The 16,186-nt window shown below is 34.3% G+C and overlaps 1 long non-coding RNA gene across 1 annotated transcript in view; it reads right to left on the minus strand.

The window, feature by feature from the left end:
- Positions 1-3,103: 3,103 nt before the first annotated feature.
- The window catches only part of LOC143229851 (uncharacterized), a 42,718-nt gene continuing 29,635 nt past the window's right edge, over positions 3,104-16,186 (minus strand). The window contains exons 3-4 of the long non-coding RNA XR_013016102.1: positions 13,571-13,694; positions 3,104-3,659 (exon numbers count right to left, since the gene is read on the minus strand). This is a non-coding gene — a long non-coding RNA (uncharacterized LOC143229851). The remainder of the gene's footprint in view (positions 3,660-13,570; positions 13,695-16,186) is intronic.

Below are 16,186 nucleotides of genomic sequence, written 5' to 3' on the forward strand. Positions count from 1 at the left end.
ATTATCTCCACCAGCCGAGCATTACAAGATTGCTAGTGCCAGAAAAATCTCTAGATTGTAATTCTGTTGAAAACTGTTGGACAGAACTGAGCTGGGAAAAATGCAAACAACGAATCTAAACCAGCTACTGTAGCTGAGTTTCAGTATTTTATAGAAAAAAACTGGGAAGAAATAGACTACATCAATAATCTGAAAAACAGCATCCGATATCGCCTTGCGAAGGTTATTAGAGTACGACGAGGACCAACCAAGTACTGAATGTTTAATAAGAACTGGTATAAGGTTACAGACTCTGTTTATAATAACATGATTATATTTTGTTGATACACATATTTTTGTAAGGTTTTGTTGTGAGAGGTAAAATATTAATTACACATCTTTCAGCAGGTGTCTGATAACATTGTTTGCTTGTTTGTTTTTGAATTTCGCACAAAGCTACTCGAGGGCTATCTGTGCTAGCCGTCCCTAATTTAGCAGTGCTACTCTTTTACCAACGAATAGTGGGATTGACCGTCACATTATAACGCCCCCACAGCTAAAAATGCGAGCATGTTTGGCGCGACCGGGATGCGAACCCGCGACCCTCATATTATGAGTCGCACGCCTTAACACGCTTGGCGATGCGAGACCCACATTGTTTACTCTTGTAATAAATAGTTCAATTATGTCTATATAACCTGCCTTATTATACGACCTATATATAGATGTTTAATATAAGAAGTATTTCTCAGTTTTACAGCGATAACTATATTTGTATTCCATCTTAATAATAATAACCTTATTTGTTATAAAATATGGAAATAATTTGACCAGCACTGTATACCAGTGGTTCCACAGGCAGAGATGAAGATATGAAATTCCCCATAAAACCCAACTGGATGTAAAAGAGCAGCTCTTATTCTTGAAGTTAACAGTATTAAAATGCCACTGCCAACAGCAGGAGACAAAATGGATGAACACCTGGATGTTACATATTCACGAGAAAGATTAATCTTTGAAGTGCGGAGAGTGACCAACACAGGAGGGAGTGTAGCATGTCTGAGAAGATCTCGCACAAAATCAGAGGTATTTTGTGAGAGACAGGGAGATTACTCAGCAGGTTACCATGGAGCATCAAGTGCTCATGTTTATATTAAAGGACTTGCGTTTGAGCTTCTTTAGGTGAGTAACGTTGTCTTCTCTCCTCAGTGAGTGTGGTTTAGTCCTCACTTGATAATTGTTTTATGGATTAACTGTATGTACATTATTTCCAATTGTTACATCATATTTTTGATACATTTCCTTTCAAACGAGTGTATTTTGTTTACGAGATTTTTGTCAATGGGAACAAGTTTGTATTTGTTTCATCGTTAAAGGGTTTTATTTCATGTATTTTATTATAGAGACTATTTTCATAAATTTTGTTTCTTTTTTGATAGAGTGTGAGCATAGTTTGCTGGATGACTCCTCTCAAAAGGAGGTAGATGTGTTGTAAATTATGTCTCTCTTTTGTAGTGTTGTTCCTGTTTAAGTAAATGCAAATGCTTAGAGCAAGTGGTTTCACTGGGTCAAGTTTGAGGGAGTTATTTTAATTTTATTGAAAGTGCAACATGGTTAATTTTTAAATTTCTTCTGTAGTTTTAAATGGCTGACTGAGCCAGAAAGAAGATATGTGATACAGGACTTTACGATTCATTAATTTGCCCCTTAGTTGATATCTAAAACTTTTAAAATTATGTCATATTTCTTTACTAGTTTGGACGTAGTAAAGCTCTGAATTAAGTTACTGTTTTTGCTGGTGTATAATACATATATGTTCATTGCTGACTGTCACCTGTGTTCTCCTATGAGAGTGTTTTTTTTTGTGTTTAAATTTCGCGCAAAGTTACTCGAGAGCTATCCACGCTAGCCGTCCCTAATTTAGCAGTGTAAGACTAGAGGGAAGGCAGCTAGTCATCACCACCCACCACCAACTCTTGGGCTACTCTTTTACCAACGAATAGTGGGATTGACCGTCACATTATAATGCCCCCACAGCTGAAAGGGCAAGCATGTTTGGTGCGACGGGGATGCGAACCCGCGACCCTCGGATTACGAGTCACACGCCTTAACCCACCTGGCCATGCCGGGCCCTCCTATGAGAAACAAAACTTGTAATGTTGTGAAAGAGTTGTTTTTCTTGTAAGCTAATTGGGTGACGGTGAAAGGCAGCCACTTCCTTTCTCCTTTATACACATAAACCACTAACCAAATGTAATCACTAACTGTCTTACACTACTAAATTAGGAACAGCTCGTGTTTAAAACAAACAAAGAAATATTTGTATTTAAAATATTGCATAATTTTTATATACGTTTCGTATTTTAAATTTTTGAAACAATTTTTAGACCAGAAACACCATTAGCTTCAAAATGCCATTACCTTGATGATACAGCATTTTCCAGGCTGACAGATTTACTTTATGATATTCAGTTAGAGCCAGCTAACTACAGGCTAACTGATTTTTTTTTCCCCACGAACTTTAATTGGGTTATTCATACAAAAAAAATATCCCTTATCAGTTCATCGCAATCCGTCTTGGAAATCAAATAAAAATATTAATGTAGAAAAGCCTAACTGAAAAAAAACCAACACAGAACACTCCAGCAAGTTAAGATAATTGTAAAGACTGGTTAGTCTTAGCAAATTGTTCATTTAAAGGCGTTGCTGGCCCGGCATCGCCAGGTGGGCTAAGGTATGCGACTCGTAATCTAAGTGTCGCGGGTTCGCATCCCCGTCGCACCAAACATGCTTGCCCTTTCAGCTGTGGGGGCATTATAATGTGACAGTCAATCCCACTATTCGTTGGTAAAAGAGTAGCCCAAGAGTTGGTGGTGGGTGGTGATGACTAGCTGCCCTCCCTCTAGCCTTACACTGCTAAATTAGGGACGGCTAGCACAGATAGCCCTCGAATAGCTTTGCGCGAAATTAAAAAAAATAAACAAACAAACAAAGACGTTGCTATAACAATGTCATGGAGCAGCTAACAGCATCGAAGGTTACAAGAACGTATTGTTGGAGAAAGTTTATTTCTTAGTAATTAAGTACAAATTTACACAATGGACTGTGTGTACTGTGTCTACAACGGGTATCGAAATCCAAATTCTAGTGATATAAACCCACAAACTTACTGCTGAGCCCCTGTGGGGACATTGAAGAAGGAATTTATCAACAAATCATTGTACAAATGTGATAAATCAAACTGTAAGGATAGGATAGGGACTGTTTTTTAACAGACACATATTTTATATGAATTTTTGTTTGATATGACATTTATTTGTTTTAAGTAAACTCGCGTTCGATAAAGGCTTAACTTTTTCCTGTTTTTTGCACGTGATATTCCTTTTATCAGTGCAAATCTACACAATGGGTTATATGCACTCTGTCCAACGCAGGGAATTAAATCCGATATTATAACGTAAAGTCCGAAAAGTGTTATATAAAAAAAGGATTTATACGATTTCTTAAAATTCATTTTAACATTTACCCCCAATGATTACATGTACTGTAAGTATGTTTTATTTCTTGTTCTAAACACAAACATGAACAATGGGGTATCTGTGTCTTCCCTTTCTCAGGTATTGAAACGAGGTTTTCAGCATTAGCAGCTCTCAGAGTTACTGCTGGGCCGTCATGGGGTGCTGTAATAGCAACGTTAAAATAGTTTGATAATAGCACTGTTTTTAAAACCGTTTTATTTGTAGAAATATGCAGAACTATCTCTTGAAAGAGCCTACAATAAAAAAGTAAAACCTTTCGTTTATATGTATATATTTATATAGACTATTAGATAAATATAATATTTTTATTTGAAAGTAATGTAAGAACGTTCAAACCTGTAAGATGGTTATATATTATTTTGCTTTTCTACGTATGAAAAATGCACGAGTAAAATATACTTAGATCTGGTAACGATTCACCAGTTTCCCGCTTTTCGATGTAGCGTGTTAACATTTTTTTTTATTGTTAAACTTTACAATGTACAGACATTTTAAAATATAAAGTTTATTAAAATAATTGCATGGCGTCTTACGTGTTTTGTTTTTCTCTAATGTTATAGAGAGCATTAACAAACAAGCACGTGCATTTATCATAGCTATCCATATTTGGCAAATAAGCAAGAGCTTAAACAACGTTTGTTTTTTATATTTGTAAGCACACTTGCGTGAAATGGATCAAGCAAAGGTTGTCGACTTTGATAAAGAATTCACAAATAAGATATCCTCATACGCAAATTACTTGAATAGTTTCCTTAATAAGTGACTGGAATACGAATTACATAATTTATTTTATCTCTTTTCCTGGAAATTAGTATTTATCAGTTAAAGCAATAAGTCGTTTACTAAACCTTAACAGAAAAATGGTTGAAATATAGCTGTAGTAATGATTTTTGTCTCTGTGCTGATAAGGAATAATGTTGATATAATTGGAAGTAATGGACCTCCCATTCCTAAACTTATCTTGGTTCACAGACATTTTGTCCAAACATAGAATAATTGCTAATTTCTAATTCAAATATCTGTTTCGTATCTTCTAAATGTATTTTCATGTCTTTGTTTTTATCATTGTTTATTTTGTTTAATGCTGTTACAATGGCTTCTTATCTTAGGTATTTGAGTGTACATGCCGAAGATAAATATACTATTATTAAGGTTTTTATTTTTCAAATAAACTTTCAAAATACCAACTTACCAAATACAGAGAAAATCCAAACTAAAGAAAAATTCTGTAAGCACAAAGAACCAAAGAACTAAAACATAACATTAATGAAACATCAGGAGCTCCATTATATATATATCAAGTTGATTACATATAACACCAGAGAGACAGTATTATAAACCAATTTATTTGACTACATATATTTGCAACTTGTCGGTACTTGTACCTCAGATTTTGTAGGTGTTCATGTCGTTCTTAGAGACGAAACGTTGTAAATAAATAAATTTCTTGTCCCATATATAGCTGTTTTAAAATTTCATATTGTTCGTAAGTTAAGTGGGTACTTTTCAAAAAACAAACTGTAGATGCTATATAAGAGATTAGTTAATATTGATTGTTTACTGCTTACTTATGACACACTCTAGTTTTTACTCTTCGCAAATGACAAACGTTGTTTCAGGTATCATGATAAGAAAAATGAAATAAGTAAATTAGTGGCATCAGCTATTCATGTCAGAAATAAAATCTATATTCATGTCATAATTTTATTGAATCTTAGTCAAGATTATTTCTGAAGTTATTTGAAAGCTGGCCTTCTGAACCTGAGATTTTATAAATTATGAACAAGATGAAATTAAAAGTAAATGCTTACATAAATTCCAATGTCTCTAATAATATCTACAACATATTAAAATTAACTTGAATTAAAATTAATATAATATTAGAAGATATCATCTATACATATTTATAATAATACCATCTATGCATATTTATAATAATATCATCTACACATATTTATAATAATACCATCTACAAATATTTATAATAATAAAATCTAGTACATATTTATAATAATAAAATCTAGTACATATATATAATAATAAAATCTAGTACATATTTATAATAATAAAATCTAGTACATATTTATAATAATACTATCTACAAATATTTATAATAATATCATCTACACATATTTATAATAATACAATCTACAAATATTTATAATAATATCATCTACAAATATTTATAATAATATCATCTACAAATAGTTATAATAATATCATCTACAAATATTTATAATAATATCATCTACTACATATTTATAACAATACCATCCATACATATTTATAATAATATCGTCTAATCATATTTATAACAATACCATCTATACATATTTTTAATAATATGATCTATACATATTTATAATAATAGCATCTAGTACATATTTATAATAATACCATCTATACACATTTATAATCATATCATCTAGTACATATTTATATTAATATTATCTATACCTATTTTAAAAGAGAATTTTATGATCAAAAGTAAACGTAAAATGTCAGTCATTTCTGTAGGAAAAATGTTACAATGTTTCGTACAACAATCACATAATGTCAGAATATATGTACAAGTTCTTATATTGTATATAGGCCCCGACGTAGCCATGTGGTTAAGACACTCGACTTGTAATTCGAAGGTGGTAGGTTCGAATCTCCGTCACCCACTGCTGAAAGGGCGAGTATGTTTGGTGTGACTAGAGGGGTCAAGTAGTAATCCCTCTAGTCTTACACTGCAAAATTATGGACGGTTTGCGCAGGTAGCCCTCGTGTAGCTTTGTGGGAAATTTAAAACAAACCAAACCATATATAGAAACATACACGTTTGTATTATGTTCGACCAGACTTCAGCTAGAACTTGTGAGAGCTACCTCAGAAAGAATCAATTACACAGACAGTTATTGTTTTTTATAAACATCCTTGTATTAGCATTAACCACCTTCTGATGACATGTTGGGTTAATTCTGTTTTAACCAGCAACAAAAACGAAGTAGGTTATTGACGAACTGTATTTAACCATGAAGCTTTCAGCCATTAGCAAGTTAACATTAGCAATTAATTTATTTAAACATTCATACTGTACGTGTAATTTTAAAAATAAATCATATCGTATTGTTAACACAGATCTGAGAATTTAAACTTCATAAAGGTTTTTTGGAGCTAATAGCAAATTTTTCATAAGTCACCATAGTGGCACAGCGAACTTATACTTCTAGAAACCGGGTTTCGATACCCTTGTTGGGTAGAGCACAGATAGCCCTTTGTGTAGCTTTGTGCACAAGAACAAATAAATAGCTATGCAGATTTCGAAAATAATATTCTTTTTTTCTATCACGTAATAATTTTTCACAAAACGGGAATTATAAATCTTACTTAGATTACTTATTATTTAGTTTACCACAATTAACATTTTTTATTATTATTATTCTTTACAAAAATACAAACAAACTTAATAAAAGGGAAGAACACTGATGCCAAACGAATATGCATCATCTTTCATCCTGATGTTTCGTTTGTGAAATATACGCCTTTTTGTTTCAAAACTACGCATTAGTCTTTCTTTTATGTATTACGTCTGAAGCACCTCGTTACAATGACCAGCAGTAATCAGCTGTCATGCTACATTTACCCAATGTCTTGATTAAACCTTTTCAGACGCTTCCTCTATCATCATTTTAATGTCATTTGATACAGAATAAGATGAAACTGAATCAACAGTCTCCGGTGGAGAAGATACAGGTACATCATGTCCATGAAAACTGTATCAACAGTCTCCGGTGGAGAAGATACAGGTACATCATGTCCATGAAAACTGTATCAACAGTCTCCGGTGGAGAAGATACAGGTACATCATGTCCATGAAAACTGTATCAACAGTCTCCGGTGGAAAAGATACAGGTACATCATGTCCATGAAAACTGTATCAACAGTCTCCGGTGGAGAAGATACAGGTACATCATGTCCATGAAAACTGTATCAACAGTCTCCGGTGGAGAAGATACAGGTACATAATGTCCATGAAAACTGTATCAACAGTCTCCGGTGGAGTAGATACAGGTACATCATGTCCATGAAAACTGTATCAACAGTCGCCCGGTGGAAAAGATACAGGTACATCATGTCCATGAGCAACAGGTCTTATATAGCAGATTGAAAGTTTGGATAAGAAATTTCCTTTGTTTTTATTTTGAGAGTTGCAGCATATTACATGAGCGAAAATAGCAGTTATCTCCATGGTTTCCAGCTCCTAACAGACCATCAAAATTCCAAACGGCAAAGGACCTTTATTATGTTGTCTCAACTCTTTGATACAAACCGTGCAAACTTTGTGCGGAGTCCATAATTCATCTCGATCTACAAGTTTTATTCCAAAATACGCGTAATACGTTTGTTTGACAAATTCTCTAATGTTTTGCCTTTGTTTCTTTACGAGAAATTTATCACAGATATAACAGAATATGTTTGGGTCATTTGCACAAACTTTTGTTGCCATAGTGACGAATAAATATTATTGAAATGAACAAAATAATGTTGAAGTGCACGCCGAACAAATGCTATCTAGAAATGACACGTCATGCTGCCTGTTAACTGCTTATATACTAGCGGTGTGTTTCTCGTAGGTTCTAGAATAATCGCTATGACTCTTACTTCGTGACTTCTTGAGAAACGTATAGACAATGGTTGTCAACATTTTAAGCATAAGAAAACTGGCCCGATTTCAATGAAATTGATTCACTTATGTAAAAGTGCATATGAATTTTTGTTAAAAAAGCTGTACGTGATGGAAAAAAATAGATATTTTTAGATTCAGCGTACAGGAATTATTGTAAAACGTATAAAAAATTCAAGAGAATAAAACCATCGCAGCCCTGTGTTATCAGAAAGAGCAGAGTATAGGTTGAAGTAAAGTAAGTAAACACAATGATGCTTACTAATGCATTTCTTTTGCAGTAGGCAGACATGTCTGGATGTATTGGTCAATGTTCAATGGTTCAGTACTTTAGACATGACTTTTGAATACTGTCAGCCAAAACTGGATAACGAGACTGGTACAAAAAACATTTTCAGCACTTGAAGTGGTTTCCATGAATTTCAGGTCATGACATTCGGTCCGCGTAATGCTCTCGCAACTTTCAAGAGCTAATGGAGCTTGTTTTTAAAAGGTTTCAATAGGAAAAAAAAAATCCTGGTCTATGTGGAGAGTGTCTTGGTATTTGGTCCTATATTTGGGTCTGCTGCCATGAATGTAACCATGGTATTGCAATGGGCAAGAAGAGTATGATTAAAGTTGAAACCAAAAAGTGTGCACTTGTAGGCACACAAATATAATTTCTCAGTCACATAGATGGGGAGAAACGTTTAAACTGACCCTATGAAAGTTGTAGTGCTGTGAAGCTATTATCGATTTGTGGTGTTTATTTGTTTTTGAATTTCGCGCAAAGATACACGAAGGCCATCGGTATGACTAGAAGGAAGTAAATAGTCATCATCACCCACCGCCAATTCTTGGTCTACTACTTTACGAACGAATAGTGGGATTGACCATCACATTATAACACTCCTACGGTTGAAAGAGCGAAGATGTCTAATGTGACGGGGAATCGAACCCGCGACCCTTAGATTACAAGTCGAGAGCCTTAACTAACTGGACAGGCAAGCGCAAGCATGGAGCTATGATGAGACAAGATGTTTGTCATTACCTTAGTTAGACATTTTGAGACCACTTTTACCAATTTATGCTCTCATTAAACATTTTAAGCGAAATAAGAAGTGGAAGCAACATTTCATTCCATAAAGTGTGTTTTAGTAACCCTCCACCCCTTTATCATATCCATAACAGGACCGTGAGTTTAAATGGAAGTCCAGAAACACAGCCTTTTGAGGGGACTGTCTTATTCTTTTTACCTCATAACAACGTTTCGGTCACTCGTCTTATCATCACGAAATAAAATGTCATCTACTGTATGAAATATTAAGAAGTCGCGGAAACATTTAGTTGCAATATAGAAAACATGCAGGGTGGTATCTACTCTTTGATTTCAATGAACTTTTAGCTCGCAAACAGTTAGTGCTTCTCTAGTTTTTATTCTATTAATGTTGTTCTCACTGGGTAATATTTTAAAGTTTTTAATATTATTTGGATGCTGATTCGTTGTGCTGTGTTTGTAAATATGTGATGAGATATTGTTATGCTCTTTTATCATAATTTGTATACTGCGCTCCCTTTCCCGTACATAAATGCTATCGTATCGATCATTTTGACATCTGTATATGTTTCCATCGTTGAAATTCTCAGAATAAACTTTCCTTAGATTATCTTCCATTTTAATTTTAGGTTTTTGAATGAAAATAATTTTATTATTTATGTTCTACGTTTTAATACTTATTTCTAAAGGCGTGTGGTGTTTTTGGTTACGTAACCATATTCTGGTAAGATACCTATTTGTGTGTCTAATTTTGTTGATTTATTTTCTTCTGAGAGTTTGCATAATATTTTCCTTTATTTTCTGGGAATACTGGTGATGATGACATTTTAAAGCCATCCGTTAGTACAGCGGTATGTCTACAGACTTACAACGCTAAAATCAGGGTTCGACCCTCCTCGGTGGACTTAGCAGATAGCCCAATGTTGCTTTGCTATAAAAAAAAATCACACATCCTTTCTTTTCTTCGTGTTGTGTCATATCGACGTGCATTCAGAAACTCATGTTTCTTTTCACTTCACTTTCGGAATTATGAAGTTATTTTAAGGTGAACTTGATGAAAAATTAACTAATGGTACTTACTTGAGTTTAAATGGTACAATGTGAATATTAGGTCGAGGGAATGTCGATAAGCATGTGAGGCTTACATGTGCATGAAGCATGACTAATTGAAGCCTCAAGACGACCAGGAAAGTTTTGAATACTAAACGAATGTCCGAAACAAGAAAATCATGAGAAGAGATTGCCTTTCTTTTGTTATTGATTTGTTTTTATACTTCGCGAAAGTTCTGTTGACAATTTGTTCAGGGTAGAGCCATTTGTTAATATCCATTGTTTGAACTCCTGACTAAACATCTCAGGCTGGTGGATGTTGTTCACCAGTGACACCATCAGCCTCTTATGGCTGATTTCAGGTAGCATTGGCTGGAGCTCGGACGAGGGTAGTCTGGTTAATAAATGTTCTGGAGTCTTGTAGAGAACATCTTGTTCTATCTCGGATTAACCTTCACGTTACCACAACAGGAACCACATGTTCATCCTGGAAAAAAACTTAACTAGAAGATCTGGATTTATCAAATTGACCTTCACGTTACCACGACAGGAACCCAGGCCACATGTTCATCCTGGAAAGAACTTAACCAGAAGATCTGGATTTATCAAATTCTGACATTTTTTTTCCTTACCGTGGCTGCAGCGAATTGAAATAACGAACCTATGCAGCATCAGTAAAAATTCATCATCCATAAGATTCTTTGTTTGTTTTTGAATTTCGCGCAAAGCTACTCGAGGGCTAGCTGCACTGGCCGTTCCTAATTTAGTAGTGTAAAACTAGAGGGAAGGCAGCTAGTCATCACCAACCACCTCCAACTCTTGGGCTACTCTTTCACCAACGAATAGTGGGATTCACCGTCACATTATAACGCCCCCACGCTCGCCTTTTCAGCCGTAGTGGCGTTATAGTGCGACGGGGATGCAAACCCGCGACCCTCAGATTCGAGTCGCACGCCTTAACCTACCTGGCTATGCCGAGCCGTCATCCATAAGAGGACTGCTCTGAAACCTGAAAACTTTCTTTGATTTTCAGTGATGAATTTATCTTCCTTGTTATAAATCCTTCAATTCATGGAAAATTCCATTTTCTCAAGAATGAAGCTTTTTATCTTAATAACACAGGAGCGAAGAAATCCACTCAGTAAAAGAACAACATAAAACTTTTTTTCCCTCCAAGTATAACAAGATGTTTATGTTAAAATAAACTTTGTTAACAAGATTAAAACAGTCTAAATACCACGTCACGGTCTTGCAGTCGGTCAAGCTTCTTTCAGCACTCAGACTCACTCCTCTCATGTCTAATCAGACCAATGCTTTCTTTACATTTTTATTAAAATATTTCAAGTTTTCAAATATAAAGTGAATTTAAATATCATTTTATTTTTCTCGCTTCTTTGTGATATATTACCAAGTTTACCGAAGAAATAAATGAAGGGTGTCAAAAGATGCGACGACACGTAAGCACAACATATCAGTTGTCGACATACAAATAAAAAATACTACAATGTCGCAATGTTGAACTGAAGAAAAGAATGTATTTGCTTAAGTGACGTTTCAAGTAAAAGTTCTTCGCCAGTTTTAAAAGATTATTTTCAAACTGCATCTAATCCTACGTCAATACTATTTCCTGATTCAAACTTTAAAAATCTGTACTGTTTGCTCGTTGTTAAAAATAAATCTACATTATAGACTATCTCTGTTTTGCCCATCAATAGTATTGAAATCTAATTTTTATTGCTATAAGCCCCAGACTTAAAGCTGAACCACGGGGAAGGGTAACAACACAGATATAGTCCTCATATTTTCTATAGAATAGCTTTAACCTCAAAGTTGTGTTAACACAAGTTACTTTATGCTATTAATGTATAACATGTACCAAGTTGCACTAACACAAGTTACCTTATTTTCTTAATGTACAACGTGTACCAAGTTGTAGTAACACAACTTACCTTATGTTCTTAGTGTGCAACATGTACCAAGTTGTACTAACACAAGTTACCTAAAGTTCTTAATGTACAATGTGTACCAAGTTGTACTAACACAACTTACCTTATGTTCTTAGAGTACAACATGTAATAAGTTGTATTAACACAACTTACCTTATGTTCTTAGAGTACAAAATGTACCAAATTGTACGAACACAACTTATCTTATGTTCTTAATGTACAACGTATACCAAGTTGTGTTAACACAAGGTACTTTATGTTTTCAACGAACAACATACAAATCATTTATAGAGGAACTGTCCCAGATACCAAAATACAAACTAATATACTTTTTGTGTTAATTTTGTTAAAGTATGGATTCTGTATGTAGATCTACAGGAAGAAGACACACATTTAGCAAATCATAAGTTCAACACTCGGTATATCTATTAAATGCTTTCAAATATAACTACCCTTTCTAGAATATTGTCAACTAGTTCTTACGAGTACGTTTTCGTCCAAACAAAGATTTAAGGCTTGCCTGTTTGCCATAGAAACATACACAGCCTAAAACCATAAAATAAAAAAAAAAACTTGCATATTATAAGAAGAATACTGGATTACGTAATATAGTTATGTCCGAAACATTCTTAAGCACGTTCTCACCGATCGCCTCTTTTGCTTTCTCTTCATCACCTGTCTTCATTATGTAGAAATTGAACCTCTCCACGTCGTTAGAGTTCATGTCACCACATCCTATCTCACGACCATGTATCTTGACAATAAACAAACACGTCTATATATGATTTCCTTTAGAAAAGGCCCTGTCTTGAGGTTTTCTTGGCCAAAGTGCATTACTACTTCCTGTCTAGAGTACAAGGACAATAGTTTCTGTGTCCGTTTCGATATTTCGATATTACAGAAGTCCACAGACACTGCATCTGAAGAGTGGACGGGCATGGTTTTGTATGGTATGATACCAGTTTCATTCTCCGTTTGCTTTAAATATGCGACGGTTGAAATTATATGTGGTAGAAATGGTCTGTGCGTACGTGACTCGTGTCGCTTTTATATTGGAAATACTTCTGGGTTATGTCGCATACTATTCTTTTGCTACAGACATTTTGTTTTCGTGAACGAATGAATATTTTGTGTCAGAAAGGGCGTTTACATACTCTTCCCCCAAAGCGATAATTTTTCAGTGACGTTACCCCACGAAATTCTAAACAATATCAAAATGTAGTTCTTATACAATCTGTCTCACCGCGACTTTACATCGGCTGTGGCTATTATGTGATTTTCTGACCTGTATTTTCGAAAATGTTTTAATATAACTTAGTCACCTTTTGGTAGAAGAGACAAATATAGTTACCTTGATCTTTGAACTTTACGTACAAACATAATATTCCATAACTGCTTCTTCATTTACATGAAAATGGCCACCACTGTTGCTTCGTAATTTTCACAGGGCCTGATCTCGTTTAACAGTCTACAGGCTGGAATAAATGCAAGAATAGTGTTCATTGCACTAAAAGAAATATAAATAATAATGTGTTTAACGGTAATCTAACTGGAACAAAGTTTACGTTTATCACCTAAAGGATATCAGTTGCTGCGCCAGATACATCAACATATAATATCAATATTCAAAGCTCTCAGAAAAAGTTCTGATGGTACGATGTTGAATTAAAAGGGGTGGGTAAAGTTATTTAAGCGACGTTTGGGGCAAATGTTCTTCGTCAGGCTTAACAGATTATGTTGAAAGTTGCATAAGGCCACTAAAGACCACTCTAGCCTTCTTCAACGATTCGAGTCTAAGTTCTTTTTCAGGAAGTATAGGCGTCGGGAATACGACACCGACAATAAAGTAACGTAGAATACGGGAGAAGAGCATACTAAAATGACACAGTAATAATAACTGGCAAATAAAAATGAAACAACTCAAAGCGGGATTTGCTTAATGTGTAAGAATCATAAACATATAATATTTTCCTCCCTCCAGTTGATAATGTCACGTTTTTTTTTTTTTTTTTGCAAGTTTGGTATTGGTGGTAATTTTACCGACGTCATTATCACCAGAGTCATTGTTTCCACTATTTCCAGAGCCACCTTCTGTGGAACTCAAATACATCAGGTGGTTGTTAGAAGTAACTAAACGGAGCATATATGTTTTATACAACAATAATAACAGTAAAACCCTAACTGAAATTATAATTTCCACTGCGTGAAATTCAAAAAAACAAACAAACAAATATTTGACAGATGAGTTTAAAAAATCCACAACTAACATAAACTAAACTCCCAGTGGCATAGCGGTATGCCTTCGGACCCATACCGCGAGAAACCGGGTTTTAATGCCCATGGTGGGTGCGGCACAGATGGCCTATTATTCAGCTTTGTGCTTAACTCCAAACACAAATATCAATTTGCATTGAGCAGTATGATTTAACAGCGTGGTGTTAATATATTTACAGCAGTAGATTGTTCAAAATGAATAACGTTAAGCGGTACTATAATTAACTAACTAATTAAATTGAGAAAGTCACATGATGTAGAGAATAAAAAAATAGTGACTTAACTGAAACGTTCATAAATTGAATAAACTCACTTGTTTAGTTTGTAAGTGACACATATGTTAAGCGAAGACGTATCACTGTTAGCATTAAAAGATATTATCTGACTTTTAAGTTTATGCTCTAAGGCATTGCCATTTGACAAGAATGAAAAGGAGGATATAAGTCAATTTTTAAGCTGGAAACTAAATAAACAGTCCCTTGAAATAAATTTGCTTCTTTGTTTATGTAGCCTTACATGGGCCCCCGCTAGTACAGCGGTATGTCTCCGGATTTACAACGCTAAAATCAGCGGTTCTATTCCCCTCGGTGGGCTGAGCAGATAGCTTTTGTGGCTTTGCTAAAAGAAAACACACATACAGCCTTATATGCCTTTCCTATTTCACTTACAAATATGTAAGCAAGTGATTTTATATCCGAATGGACGTTTGACTTTCTTATATGTTTTAAATGATACACTACGTTTAAAAAGTGTACTTTCACAATTTATTTGAGTTAATAATAACACTGCCTTTTTTCAGTTATTAGATTGTACATACATTGACTACCGGTCATGTTAGCCAGAGGTCCTTAGTTCATTACCTGGATTTTTTTTTACTTTTCTACTAAGTTTTCATATTAAATATTACCATTTCATTGTTTCCTGTTGGAATTTAATAATAAATAAAAAGTTTCTGGATAAAGTGTTTATGATTTAGTGTGTGTGCCTGTAAACGTAGTATTGTGGAGGTAAGAAGCTTTACAAATGGCTTGTACTCTTGGGTAGAACACGATCTTCTTTAGCTAGAGGTCTTGGGTTAAAGTCCCGGCCCTGGAAGTCTATTTTTAACTTATCGAGTTTTTCATTTAAAATTTAATATTAAGTATTAACCGTCCATTGTTTTCTAAAGAAACGTATAAAATAACCCACTAATACTGTTCTATACTATCATTATTGTAAAATATTATATTACAAGTTACAGCTCTTACAGTTAAATTTGTTTTTACAACAGGTACAATATTCCAATCACTGGTGCAACCATTCTCAAGTAAACAAGTGTTAATGGTGAAGAAATGTTTAGTTTTTAAATCAACATCCAACAGTCTGTGTGTGTTTTTTAATAACAAAGCCACATTGGGCTATCTGTTGTGTTCACCAAGGGGAATCAAGTCCTAATTTTAGCGGGTAAATCGAAGACTTAACGCTCTATCAGTGGAGAACTTCAACAATCTAACAACGTATTTAAATTCGGGAATTGTTAGTGGTTGCTTGTATATAAATATCAGTCCGCGTGAATCCAGAGATTATTTATTTATTTATGACTAAATAGAAAAAATCAACTAAAAGTGAATACATAATTGTTTCGTCACGCTTTTTAATAGCATTATTTAACACTTGTAGTGCATATTGACTCGTAAGATGTATTTTAAAACTA

The sequence above is a fragment of the Tachypleus tridentatus genome, chromosome 10, assembly GCF_004210375.1.
Source record: "Tachypleus tridentatus isolate NWPU-2018 chromosome 10, ASM421037v1, whole genome shotgun sequence".
In the NCBI taxonomy this organism is placed as follows: Eukaryota; Metazoa; Arthropoda; class Merostomata; order Xiphosura; family Limulidae; genus Tachypleus; species Tachypleus tridentatus.